At 38.8% G+C, this 13,416-nt stretch overlaps 2 long non-coding RNA genes across 2 annotated transcripts; both read left to right on the top strand.

Moving 5' to 3' along the window:
* Positions 1–681: 681 nt before the first annotated feature.
* LOC140007474 (uncharacterized) lies at positions 682–3,663 on the top strand. Its single transcript, XR_011814786.1, has 2 exons — positions 682–927; positions 3,464–3,663. It is a non-coding gene; the product is annotated as an uncharacterized lncRNA (long non-coding RNA).
* A 5,593-nt stretch (positions 3,664–9,256) lies between these two features.
* LOC140007475 (uncharacterized) lies at positions 9,257–12,263 on the top strand. The gene is made up of 2 exons (XR_011814787.1): positions 9,257–9,502; positions 12,039–12,263. It is a non-coding gene; the product is annotated as an uncharacterized lncRNA (long non-coding RNA).
* Positions 12,264–13,416: the final 1,153 nt, after the last annotated feature.

Consider the following 13,416-nt stretch of genomic DNA (forward strand, 5'->3'; position numbering starts at 1 on the left):
AAGTCACCCATTTCGACACCTCTACTCCATACTTTATATTCGAGCCCAACATTTTTGTTTTCCCACTTTAGCTTTCTTTGTGAGGACTCGTAAAAACTATTATTTTATGCCTAATTTATGGCTTAATAAATTATTTAATTGGATTTTATTTCCAAGGAATATTTTCTAGTCTTATGAGACCTAAACGCATGATAATATAACTTCGTTATATTTTTAAAATGATTCGTTTCGAAAATTAATTTCCTAGAGCGCGTTTCGTAAAAATAGTGAATAGTGCTCGGAGATTTTATCCGCGTAGTAGCACAATAAGCTTGGAATATTGGGGGCTTGTACTATGGTCCTAAAATAGGTAATCTTATGAATAAATACTCAAGTGATAGTTAGTAGTGCAATCGTTATAGGAATTTTTCGAAAGTTCTGCGTATAGCGGTAAAATTTGACGGTACGCGTTTTCACACGCGCGACTTCAATTGAAGGACTTTAGACCCTTATTTCGGGACAATTAAGAGTGAATAATGTTTATATTAACATGAGTGCATTAGAGGTTTAGTGCACTAGTGAACCAAACGCGCGAGAAAATCGAGCCTAAAAACGTGCCAAACGAGCCTTACAAGAGTTGACTTTGGAGCAATTTTTCACCACACATTTAATCTTCTTGGAGAAGCTAACTTAGATCAAACACACTCTCTCTTCTCTCTCCTCACAGCCGGCCAAGCTCTCCCTTCTCTCTAACTCATTTGCAACAAAAATTCTGCACACTAACCTCACTCAAAACCACCCCAAATCACCTCCAAATCACACCAAACTTGGAGACCACTTAGCAAATCTCTTGGAGGTTGGTTTTAGCTAACAAAAGGCTGCATCTTCACGGTTTCTTGGAGCTTCAAGAGGGCCGAAATTTTCTGGTCTTGCACACCCAAGGAAGAGGTAATGATCAACCCATGAATTCTTGTCTTTTGGAGGTTATATAGCAAGATTAAGCTCATGCATGCACTTAGTTACTTGATTATGGTGTAAAAATGTGATTGTGGGCTCTTGGAATTCCCACACTTGGGTTGTTGTTGCTGATGTGATGATTGATGGTGATTATATTGTTGGTTTAGTGATTATAATGATGCATTAGTGATGGGTAATTAGTGGAAACTCCTTTGGGTGTAAGAGGCTAAAACTTCCGATTTTGCCCCTGCTATGTTCGGCCATTTCCAGGCCAAATTTTAATGGTTTAATGGCTTGGATTGGATGTTTATAGGATGTATTTGATGTGTGAAAAAACTTCATTGGAAAATATTGGGGTTTGATGGAGCAAATGAATTTTTGTTCGAAACCAGCAAATCTGGAAACTGTCTCGCGTATGCCTCTGACCAGCAGTAGTATTTTGGCTATAACTCTGTCCTCGGATGTCGAAATCATGTGCCGTCGGTGGCGTTTGAAACTAGACATTCCTAGCTTTAATTTGGTATATAATGAACGTTCGGATTCCTTGTGACCAAGTCGAACCAAATGTTTTAAGTTCGCTGTCCTGTCACTCTGTTCATCTGGAATGAAGTGTTCAGGCAGCAACTTGATGCCCGAATTTGAACCAGATGGGTGCCGAATTTGGGAATGATTTCTTCTGTGATATTTTAACTCTATGAATGTATTTTCCAACGGCGTAAGCCACGCTCGATTCCGAGCTATATTGACTGAGTTGTGACTGAAACAAGTGGACTGCTCTGTTTTGGAAAACCCTAATGTTTGGACTGGTTTGGAACCAAATCTTGGAGTGAACTTGTTAGTTGATGTTTTTGATATTAAACACTTACCAAAGATATTATGGGTGTATCTTAGACCCTTATTTTACAAATGAACCATGGTTGGATAACTTTCTTGGTTAAACGATTGGAAATTTGGAAAATGAAAGTCAAAGGCAGATTGCCTTAGGATTTTTCTTGAACTTTGGTTGGCTAATTAACTACCTTGCCGAAGGTATTTTTCCCCGAAATTCGATATAGGGATACTTTCCATATAGTATTGAAATACTGCCAATTTTGGTGCCGATTCAAGTTCGTTTCGATACCCAATTGAATTACTAAAGTTAGAGGTTCAAATCTGGAAAATTCTCATCCAGTCTTGAATTTGCTCAACTTCGGGCTACCGTATCTCGGTGCTCGAAACTCCGATTCTTGATCCGCTTGTTTTGTCATACACTTCACTTAATTGAGCTGAAAATTTCAGAGGCCGGTTTGCAACGTGCGAATCGTGCCGAATTTTCAAAGTTGGCCGAAATCCAACTCAAATCTGCCTTGTAAACTGAAGCTGCGTCTTCAAACCCATTTTTGATCACTTTCCGCCTCGATTCATGGAAAAGTGTCTTCTAGGAACTTATAGTACTCTCTCAGAGGATTCCAACGGTATAAAGTTTTCCAATTCTCGACTTATATCGAGCGAGTTACGATTTTTCAAAGATTTATCGTAAAACTGAAAAATTTTCCAATTTCAAAGAAATAGAGTTTTTCAAAAACTCTTTATTCTTTTGATGTTCTTAAACGTTTTGTTTACGATTTTCATGATCAAAACTCAAATAATATTGTACATGATAAAAGGCAAGTTGAACCTCGATTTACGTGTAATTGAGGTTCCTTTTTGCAAAATAATTCTTAGATTGTACTAGTGAACAATCTTTCTTGATAAGTGGGTTAATTGTGTAATTATCTACTATTAAATTGCCAGGCGCGCAAGGAGACCTTCAAGAGGATCTCACCGTGGACACTTGAACTTCCGGGAAATAATTCTTATTGAATTGCTCGGTGAGTGTCAAGTGTATGAATTTGATACTTGCTTATTGTGATACTTGTTGGGAGTTTTAAAAATAAGGGCGGGTGCGTACTTTATCGCACTCGTTCTAATTTCAAATGAATGAATGAATGAATGAATGAAATGTATTGAATGAATGAATGAAATGCAATGTCATGTCATGAATGCTTGTGTCGTTGGAGTGAATCTCCTCGACTACCAAATGAATGGGGGACGCCCAAACTCATAGGCCGTCCTTAGACTCGAGCCAGCAATGGGCTTGGTCGGGGATTTGGACGAGCCATGAGATTATAAGCTCGACCTAATAAGAGGTCCTGCTTGGCATACTCGCAGAGTATCGCCCAATAATAGACTTGTGGGCCCTTGAGGTGTACGGTGGACGGAGGGAAGTAAGTGGTGATCTACGGAAATGGAAATACCGACCCGGTTGACAGGAGGGTCAATGCGGGAAGGTATACGAATGACAACGGCAGATCGAGTGGAACTTAGCTCCTGAGAGCTACTATATCCTTGAATTGTTTCTGATTACTTTTCCTGTTTGAATAATTGATTATTGAAAAGACGTGATTTTATTTATTAAGTTGGGATTGTTATTTGATTACGTGCTTGCATGTGTGTTCTTGGCCTCACGAGCGTTTAGCTCACCCTATAGTTTTGTTTTCCTTAACAGGACCGACTCTTGGAGAATTATGGAGAAACCATCTGTTGTAATTTTGTTAAGACTCCTGTTATATATCTTGACTAGGCCCTGGTTTGGATTGTACTTTTGGAAATTGTAAACTTGAAAAGTTTGGGCCCTGATGTGTACTTTGAATTGAAGTCGTTTCATGATTACCCGATGTACTGGATATACATTAAGTGACTTATTAAGCTTGAACACTTCCGCATTATTGTATTCATGTTGCTCTCGTCGAAGTGTTTAGTTCGATTTTAAATTGAATGGATTTGCTCGAGTCCTGGCGTGAGCTGGGCAGGCGTCCGCGGATACCCTTTGGTCCGCCTTAGGGAGATGTGGGGCGTCACAGTTGGTATCAGAGCTTAGGCTTCAGATCTCTGTAGCGTATCTTAGGCTTAAAGTTTAGGATGCCTGACTGTGGGATTAATTTGGATATTATGTGACAAGGATCTATTGTATCTTAGGGGTTAAAGAAATTTATTATTTGGGAGTTCTTATTTGGGACTTGCAGAAGAAACTGAAGAATTAGGTGATGTTATATTGAAGGAAGATATGGGATGAGAGATTTGAAGTGAAAGATTGGATGAATTTGAATTATCATTATATTTGTAAGTGTGGAAAGAATTGAGATAATTATTAGTACTGGCTATGGAAGATAAGAGATCGAGATTTGATAGTCAAACTCTATGTGTGATGATTTTGAACCAAGATAAAAGTACAAAGGAATAAAATGCATTTTTCGCCCACATATCTTCTAAAGAAATTCTGCTTTGAAAATTTAAAGAAAAACTAGGATGTACTAGTTTTATTTGTAAGCGATGAGTGGAAATAAGATATATATGCTTTAAATATGGGTAATTTTCCGATTTTGGTAAAAAGGTGAGTTTTACTTGAATTTCAGATTTGAAAATTTGTGAATAACTAATGAGTTGTTGAACTTTGTATATGATGGGTTAATACAAGATTTACATTTTCTGAACTAAGTTTTCCCCCTTGATTGTATATTGGTGTAATCTCACACTTGAGTTTGTCCATGCTTTACACGAAGAAAAATATATATATATATCCTGAGTTTTCGAAAGAATGGCAAGCTTATGTTTAATAATGTGAATCCTGAACTTGATAAGATTTCTGATTACTTGAAATACTCTTCTTATGTTTTAAAATTCTTGACCTTCAAGAAGAGTGAGCCAATTTTAAATGTACGGACTGAGGCAACTTTGAGATATAGAGCAACTGCATTCAAGAGTACAAGTTAGTGTGAATTGATTTGGTTTCCATTTGACACGTAAGGTAGCAAGTTGTACTTATTCTTGGGTTTGAACTTGGAGCTTGAAACTTTAATTACAAAACCCTAAGACTGGTTATTTTTGGAGATGATGGTGTTCCGACTGGTGGCTGGTTATTAAAGATTTTGAACTTCGAATGGATAATCTTGGTTTTAGCTTGCGTTATGGCTTTATTGGATTTAATTTCGCAAAGGCGTGTGATCTGATTGAAATTAGTGATGTCTGGACCCTTTGGTTTAACTATGGACTTAGAAAGGGGTAGTGCACGCTGTGAGGCCTTTTGTATCCTGCTTGTATGTACTTCTATATTTTTGTGGCACTTAATTGCCTATGTGCAATATTGGACATCTTGGTCTTGTTTTGTAACTTCTAACCGTGCTATAACTTTTGATACATGTAATGAATCATGACCTGATTTTAAATGTTTTTGCAACTTGTATACGCGTTACGCTCTTTATGCTTAGTTATGCCTTGTCCTGTGCTTATAGACTTTTCTTAAGTAGGGTAGCAGGAATGAGAAAAGGGGACCGTGACCGAGGGCTTAGACAACCCTGTACTTGTGAGACAAATTGATAGACAGTTTCACATAATTTAATAGGTCCCTAGTACCGAATATGAATCGAACATAAACCCGAAGATCCGATCTACTAGTGTATAATGGATTAACCTAGCTAGAAACTTGGTGAGCTTTTCTTGTGCGCAACATATGTTATGATTGGTTCTGTGCCAGTATTTCAATCTTAGGAAGTTTGAACTCCGAAAGTATTGCAGTGGGTTGGTAAGAGAACTCGAACTGCCTGAAACCGATTAGACTGAGCTTACTTGAGACTTGAACCTGTTTAGGCTAGTGTGCTCTTGCGTATCCTCAATGGACTTAATTTGACTGAATATATGGAATGTGGACTTGAATTTTGTGACTGTTTAAGAATGTGAATTGCTGGACAGAGGTTAGGCCAGTGTGTTCTTACTCATACTCATGACCCTTGAATTTGAACTTGAACTTGCACTTGAACTTGAACTTATACTTTTGTTCGTACTCATACACCATGAACCTGAAGTATTTGGCTCTGCTTTGACCCTACTCTTGAACTTATTCGTACTGGTGTGGTTGTAGACCGGCTACTATTCTTCTGTAGCGGTTGAACTGAACCTCTCTGGTGGGGCATTGCTTGTTGTGTTGTCCAGCACCACCAGGGATGAACTTTTGATTTGAAGTTTCGCTATATCCTGAATTTCTTCCAAATGTCTGGGACTTTACGTCCGACTTCAAGCCTTTTGCCTGTTTTATCTGATTACGCGATTAATTCCCTATTGGACCATGACTATTTGATAGGTTGGATTGGTGTGATATGTAGTACTTGAACCTGATAAGTGATTATTATATAAGCCATGCTTTGCTGGATGTAAGGGGTAACTTAGCCTCGTCTGCACTTATTTCGGGAATTCGGGCTAGAAAGTTGTTAAGTAAAGGAGCTCAAGGGTATTTGGCTTTTCTTATTAATACCCCTAACGATAAGGTGAATCTGGAGGACACACCGGTAGTAAAAGAATTTTCTGATGTTTTTCCTGAAGAATTGGAGTCTCTACCCCCGGAACGGGAAATAGCTTTTAAAATTGATTTAGCTCCGGGAACAGCACCTATATCAAGGACACCATACAGGATGGCTCCAGCTGAGTTGAAGGAGTTGAAGTTACAATTACAGGATTTGTTGGAACGGGGTTTTATACGAGAGAGTGATTCTCCGTGGGGAGCCCCAGTTTTGTTGTAAAGAAGAAAGATGGGAGTCTGAGGTTATGTATAGATTATCGAGGTTTAAATGATGTTACGGTTAAGAATAAATACCCACTACCCCACATTGATGAACTATTTGACCAATTGCAAGGGGCGGTAGTGTTTTCAAAGTTGGATCTAAGGCAAGGTTACTATCAATTGAGGATTTTGGAGAAGGACATACCTAAGACTGCTTTTAACTCGAGGTATGGGCACTTCGAGTTTGCAGTAATGCCTTTTGGGTTAACCAATGCACCTGCCGCTTTCATGGATTTAATGCATAGGGTTTTTAAGCCTTACTTGGATCAATTCGTGGTGATCTTCATTGATGACATTTTGGTGTATTCTAAGAATGTGAAAGATCATGAGAAACATTTGAGAATTGTTTTACAAATCTTGAGGGAACATCAGTTATATGCTAAGTTTAGCAAGTGTGAATTCTGGCTGAAGGAAGTGACTTTCCTAGGGCATATAATTTCTAAGGATGGGATTAAAGTGGATCCAGCTAAAGTGGAAGCTGTTTCGGAATGGAAACGACCGGAAAACCCAACGGAAGTTCGGAGTTTTATAGGATTGGCAGGGTATTACCGGAGATTCATCCAGGATTTTTCAAAAATTGCTGGACCTATGACTGAATTGACCAAGAAAAATGGAAAGTTTATTTGGAGTTCTAAGTGTGAAGGAAGTTTTCAGGAGTTGAAAAGACGGCTGACTAGAGCGCCTGTTCTAGCTCTACCAAATGGACATGATAGTTTTGTGGTTTACACAGATGCATCTAAGGAAGGTTTGGGATGTGTTTTGATGCAAAATGATAAAGTGATAGCTTATGCCTCTAGAAAATTGAAGCCGCATGAAGGGAATAAAATGTACCAAGACTTGAAAGGTCTTTATTGGTGGAAAAATATGAAGAAGGAAATTGCCCAATTTGTTCAGACATGCTTGGTTTGTCAACAGGTTAAAGCCGAACATCAGAAACCATCTGGGCTTTTGCAACCTCTAGAAATGCCTGAGTGGAAATGGGAAAATATTACCATGGATTTTGTATCAGGCTTACCAAGGACACAGAGAGGCCATGATGCTATTTGGGTAATAGTAGATAGATTGACTAAATCGGCTCATTTTCTGCCGATTAATATGAAATATCCATTGGAGAAGTTGGCCAGATTGTACTTGGATGAGATTATCAGACTACATGGTATACCTGTGAGTATTGTGTCAGATAGGGATCCAAGATTTGTTTCGAGGTTTTGGCAAAAGATGCAAGAAGTGTTGGGGACTAAGTTGAACTTTAGTACCACCTATCATCCCCAGACTGATGGACAATCTGAAAGAACAATTCAAACTCTTGAGGACATGTTGAGGACTTGTGTACTGGACTTTGGAGAGAATTGGAGTAAGTTTTTGACTTTAGTGGAATTTGCCTATAACAATAGTTTCCACTCTTCTATTCAAATGGCTCCGTATGAGGCACTTTATGGTCGGAAGTGTAGATCCCCCATTTGTTGGGATGAAGTAGGTGAACGGAAAATCTTAGACACGACTACTGTATCTTGGATTGAGGAGGCTAATGAAAAGGTGAAATTGGTACGGCAAAGAATTCAAACCGCTCAGAGTAGACAAAAGAGTTATGCCGACAATCGGAGGAAGGATTTGGAGTTCACTGTTGGAGATATGGTATTTCTCAAGATTACGCCTTTAAAAGCAAGTTTGATGTCCGGAAAAGGGAAGAAATTACAACCAAGGTTTGTAGGGCCTTATAAGATTATTCAGCGAGTTGGGAATGTAGCCTATAAGCTGGAATTACCACCGAGTTTATCTCGTATTCATAACGTGTTTCATGTGTCCATGCTTAAGAAGTATCATCCAGACCCCTCTCATGTTTTACAACCGGAGAATATTGAGATTGATGAAACCCTGACCTATGAGGAGAGACCGGTAAAACTTCTGGATCGAAAGGTGAAGAATTGAGGAACAAGCAGATACCACTAGTGAAAGTTTTATGGAAGAACCATGGAGTAGAAGAAGCAACATGGGAAGTTGAAGAGACAATCAAGGAGAAGTATCCAGACTTGTTCATCGACCAAGGTAAATTTCGAAGACGAAATTTTCTTAAGGGGGAGAGGATGTGAGGACTCGTAAAAACTATTATTTTATGCCTAATTTATGGCTTAATAAATTATTTAATTGGATTTTATTTCCAAGGAATATTTTCTAGTCTTATGAGACCTAAACGCATGATAATATAACTTCGTTATATTTTTAAAATGATTCGTTTCGAAAATTAATTTCCTAGAGCGCGTTTCGTAAAAATAGTGAATAGTGCTCGGAGATTTTATCCGCGTAGTAGCACAATAAGCTTGGAATATTGGGGGCTTGTACTATGGTCCTAAAATAGGTAATCTTATGAATAAATACTCAAGTGATAGTTAGTAGTGCAATCGTTATAGGAATTTTTCGAAAGTTCTGCGTATAGCGGTAAAATTTGACGGTACGCGTTTTCACACGCGCGACTTCAATTGAAGGACTTTAGACCCTTATTTCGGGACAATTAAGAGTGAATAATGTTTATATTAACATGAGTGCATTAGAGGTTTAGTGCACTAGTGAACCAAACGCGCGAGAAAATCGAGCCTAAAAACGTGCCAAACGAGCCTTACAAGAGTTGACTTTGGAGCAATTTTTCACCACACATTTAATCTTCTTGGAGAAGCTAACTTAGATCAAACACACTCTCTCTTCTCTCTCCTCACAGCCGGCCAAGCTCTCCCTTCTCTCTAACTCATTTGCAACAAAAATTCTGCACACTAACCTCACTCAAAACCACCCCAAATCACCTCCAAATCACACCAAACTTGGAGACCACTTAGCAAATCTCTTGGAGGTTGGTTTTAGCTAACAAAAGGCTGCATCTTCACGGTTTCTTGGAGCTTCAAGAGGGCCGAAATTTTCTGGTCTTGCACACCCAAGGAAGAGGTAATGATCAACCCATGAATTCTTGTCTTTTGGAGGTTATATAGCAAGATTAAGCTCATGCATGCACTTAGTTACTTGATTATGGTGTAAAAATGTGATTGTGGGCTCTTGGAATTCCCACACTTGGGTTGTTGTTGCTGATGTGATGATTGATGGTGATTATATTGTTGGTTTAGTGATTATAATGATGCATTAGTGATGGGTAATTAGTGGAAACTCCTTTGGGTGTAAGAGGCTAAAACTTCCGATTTTGCCCCTGCTATGTTCGGCCATTTCCAGGCCAAATTTTAATGGTTTAATGGCTTGGATTGGATGTTTATAGGATGTATTTGATGTGTGAAAAAACTTCATTGGAAAATATTGGGGTTTGATGGAGCAAATGAATTTTTGTTCGAAACCAGCAAATCTGGAAACTGTCTCGCGTATGCCTCTGACCAGCAGTAGTATTTTGGCTATAACTCTGTCCTCGGATGTCGAAATCATGTGCCGTCGGTGGCGTTTGAAACTAGACATTCCTAGCTTTAATTTGGTATATAATGCACGTTCTGATTCCTTGTGACCAAGTCGAACCAAATGTTTTAAGTTCGCTGTCCTGTCACTCTGTTCATCTGGAATGAAGTGTTCAGGCAGCAACTTGATGCCCGAATTTGAACCAGATGGGTGCCGAATTTGGGAATGATTTCTTCTGTGATATTTTAACTCTATGAATGTATTTTCCAACGGCGTAAGCCACGCTCGATTCCGAGCTATATTGACTGAGTTGTGACTGAAACAAGTGGACTGCTCTGTTTTGGAAAACCCTAATGTTTGGACTGGTTTGGAACCAAATCTTGGAGTGAACTTGTTAGTTGATGTTTTTGATATTAAACACTTACCAAAGATATTATGGGTGTATCTTAGACCCTTATTTTACAAATGAACCATGGTTGGATAACTTTCTTGGTTAAACGATTGGAAATTTGGAAAATGAAAGTCAAAGGCAGATTGCCTTAGGATTTTTCTTGAACTTTGGTTGGCTAATTAACTACCTTGCCGAAGGTATTTTTCCCCGAAATTCGATATAGGGATACTTTCCATATAGTATTGAAATACTGCCAATTTTGGTGCCGATTCAAGTTCGTTTCGATACCCAATTGAATTACTAAAGTTAGAGGTTCAAATCTGGAAAATTCTCATCCAGTCTTGAATTTGCTCAACTTCGGGCTACCGTATCTCGGTGCTCGAAACTCCGATTCTTGATCCGCTTGTTTTGTCATACACTTCACTTAATTGAGCTGAAAATTTCAGAGGCCGGTTTGCAACGTGCGAATCGTGCCGAATTTTCAAAGTTGGCCGAAATCCAACTCAAATCTGCCTTGTAAACTGAAGCTGCGTCTTCAAACCCATTTTTGATCACTTTCCGCCTCGATTCATGGAAAAGTGTCTTCTAGGAACTTATAGTACTCTCTCAGAGGATTCCAACGGTATAAAGTTTTCCAATTCTCGACTTATATCGAGCGAGTTACGATTTTTCAAAGATTTATCGTAAAACTGAAAAATTTTCCAATTTCAAAGAAATAGAGTTTTTCAAAAACTCTTTATTCTTTTGATGTTCTTAAACGTTTTGTTTACGATTTTCATGATCAAAACTCAAATAATATTGTACATGATAAAAGGCAAGTTGAACCTCGATTTACGTGTAATTGAGGTTCCTTTTTGCAAAATAATTCTTAGATTGTACTAGTGAACAATCTTTCTTGATAAGTGGGTTAATTGTGTAATTATCCACTATTAAATTGCCAGGCGCGCAAGGAGACCTTCAAGAGGATCTCACCGTGGACACTTGAACTTCCGGGAAATAATTCTTATTGAATTGCTCGGTGAGTGTCAAGTGTATGAATTTGATACTTGCTTATTGTGATACTTGTTGGGAGTTTTAAAAATAAGGGCGGGTGCGTACTTTATCGCACTCGTTCTAATTTCAAATGAATGAATGAATGAATGAATGAAATGTATTGAATGAATGAATGAAATGCAATGTCATGTCATGAATGCTTGTGTCGTTGGAGTGAATCTCCTCGACTACCAAATGAATGGGGGACGCCCAAACTCATAGGCCGTCCTTAGACTCGAGCCAGCAATGGGCTTGGTCGGGGATTTGGACGAGCCATGAGATTATAAGCTCGACCTAATAAGAGGTCCTGCTTGGCATACTCGCAGAGTATCGCCCAATAATAGACTTGTGGGCCCTTGAGGTGTACGGTGGACGGAGGGAAGTAAGTGGTGATCTACGGAAATGGAAATACCGACCCGGTTGACAGGAGGGTCAATGCGGGAAGGTATACGAATGACAACGGCAGATCGAGTGGAACTTAGCTCCTGAGAGCTACTATATCCTTGAATTGTTTCTGATTACTTTTCCTGTTTGAATAATTGATTATTGAAAAGACGTGATTTTATTTATTAAGTTGGGATTGTTATTTGATTACGTGCTTGCATGTGTGTTCTTGGCCTCACGAGCGTTTAGCTCACCCTATAGTTTTGTTTTCCTTAACAGGACCGACTCTTGGAGAATTATGGAGAAACCATCTGTTGTAATTTTGTTAAGACTCCTGTTATATATCTTGACTAGGCCCTGGTTTGGATTGTACTTTTGGAAATTGTAAACTTGAAAAGTTTGGGCCCTGATGTGTACTTTGAATTGAAGTCGTTTCATGATTACCCGATGTACTGGATATACATTAAGTGACTTATTAAGCTTGAACGCTTCCGCATTATTGTATTCATGTTGCTCTCGTCGAAGTGTTTAGTTCGATTTTAAATTGAATGGATTTGCTCGAGTCCTGGCGTGAGCTGGGCAGGCGTCCGCGGATACCCTTTGGTCCGCCTTAGGGAGATGTGGGGCGTCACATTCTTGCTTTGTTTTACCCTGAGAAGCAAGAATTTTCATGATAAACTGAATTTGTTCTTCACTACGATTTCTCTTGTGTTCCAACAAAGGAACGTTTAACTTAAAATAAATATTTCGACCAGGGGAAAAAAACCAGTTTAAAAACAACTACATATAACGGTTGAAATTAATCTGAGTCTATCACTCCATCCCCCCTCTTTTCTTTTATAGTGTAAGTGAAAGAAGAGCTCGTTACTCTGTCTCACTATGTCTATTGATCCTTCGTTTTACTGCAAAAGCTTGATGAACAATACCGTAAAACACAGTACAAGTTTGAACTTATTCTCGAGAAATTATGCCTTCCTGCGAGAAAGAAGCAAAAAGTTGAAAATGATGAAATAGTAACATGCAATTGCATATTTCATGATAGAAACTAGCAAGACAAGCAGCCACAGACCGTGGTTCACGCACAATCAAAATAATATATTGCATGAAAAAGAAAAACAGAGGAGAGAGGACCATGGGGCTATTAGCATTGAACCTCAACATCCGGTTCAACAAAACAGAGGAGCAACAAACATACGAGCTTAAGAATAAGTAAAAAGGAGAAACATCTACATATTTGTGAAAGGGGTGATCTTGATGACTAACTCAGGGAAAACATCATCTGGATCATGAATATGGGGATTCTGCTCAAAGATGTAAGGATCCCCACATTTTCCACTGATAGTATGCAGAATCTCTCCTTCACGTACCGCATGAATCTCATCACACGGCTGTTCAAGTAGTAATGAAGATAATATTTGCTGCTTCTACTGTTGCACTTCAAACTCCTCCTCAGTTGATTCACAGCAGCTTAACACCAACTTTAAAGCCAGGAACAAGGCACAGTACCAGAACACAATCTCTGCTAGAGCTGTCGATGGATGAATGCGGCCTGACATGTTATGCTTTAAATTCAACTCTTTCTCGAATTCGCAGCGACAATTGTTCTCTCTCTGTCTCTCTCTATAGCAAGTATGTGCATGCACGTGTACCAAAAAAT

The sequence above is a fragment of the Coffea arabica genome, chromosome 5c (genome assembly GCF_036785885.1).
Source record: "Coffea arabica cultivar ET-39 chromosome 5c, Coffea Arabica ET-39 HiFi, whole genome shotgun sequence".
Lineage (NCBI taxonomy): Eukaryota > Viridiplantae > Streptophyta > Magnoliopsida > Gentianales > Rubiaceae > Coffea > Coffea arabica.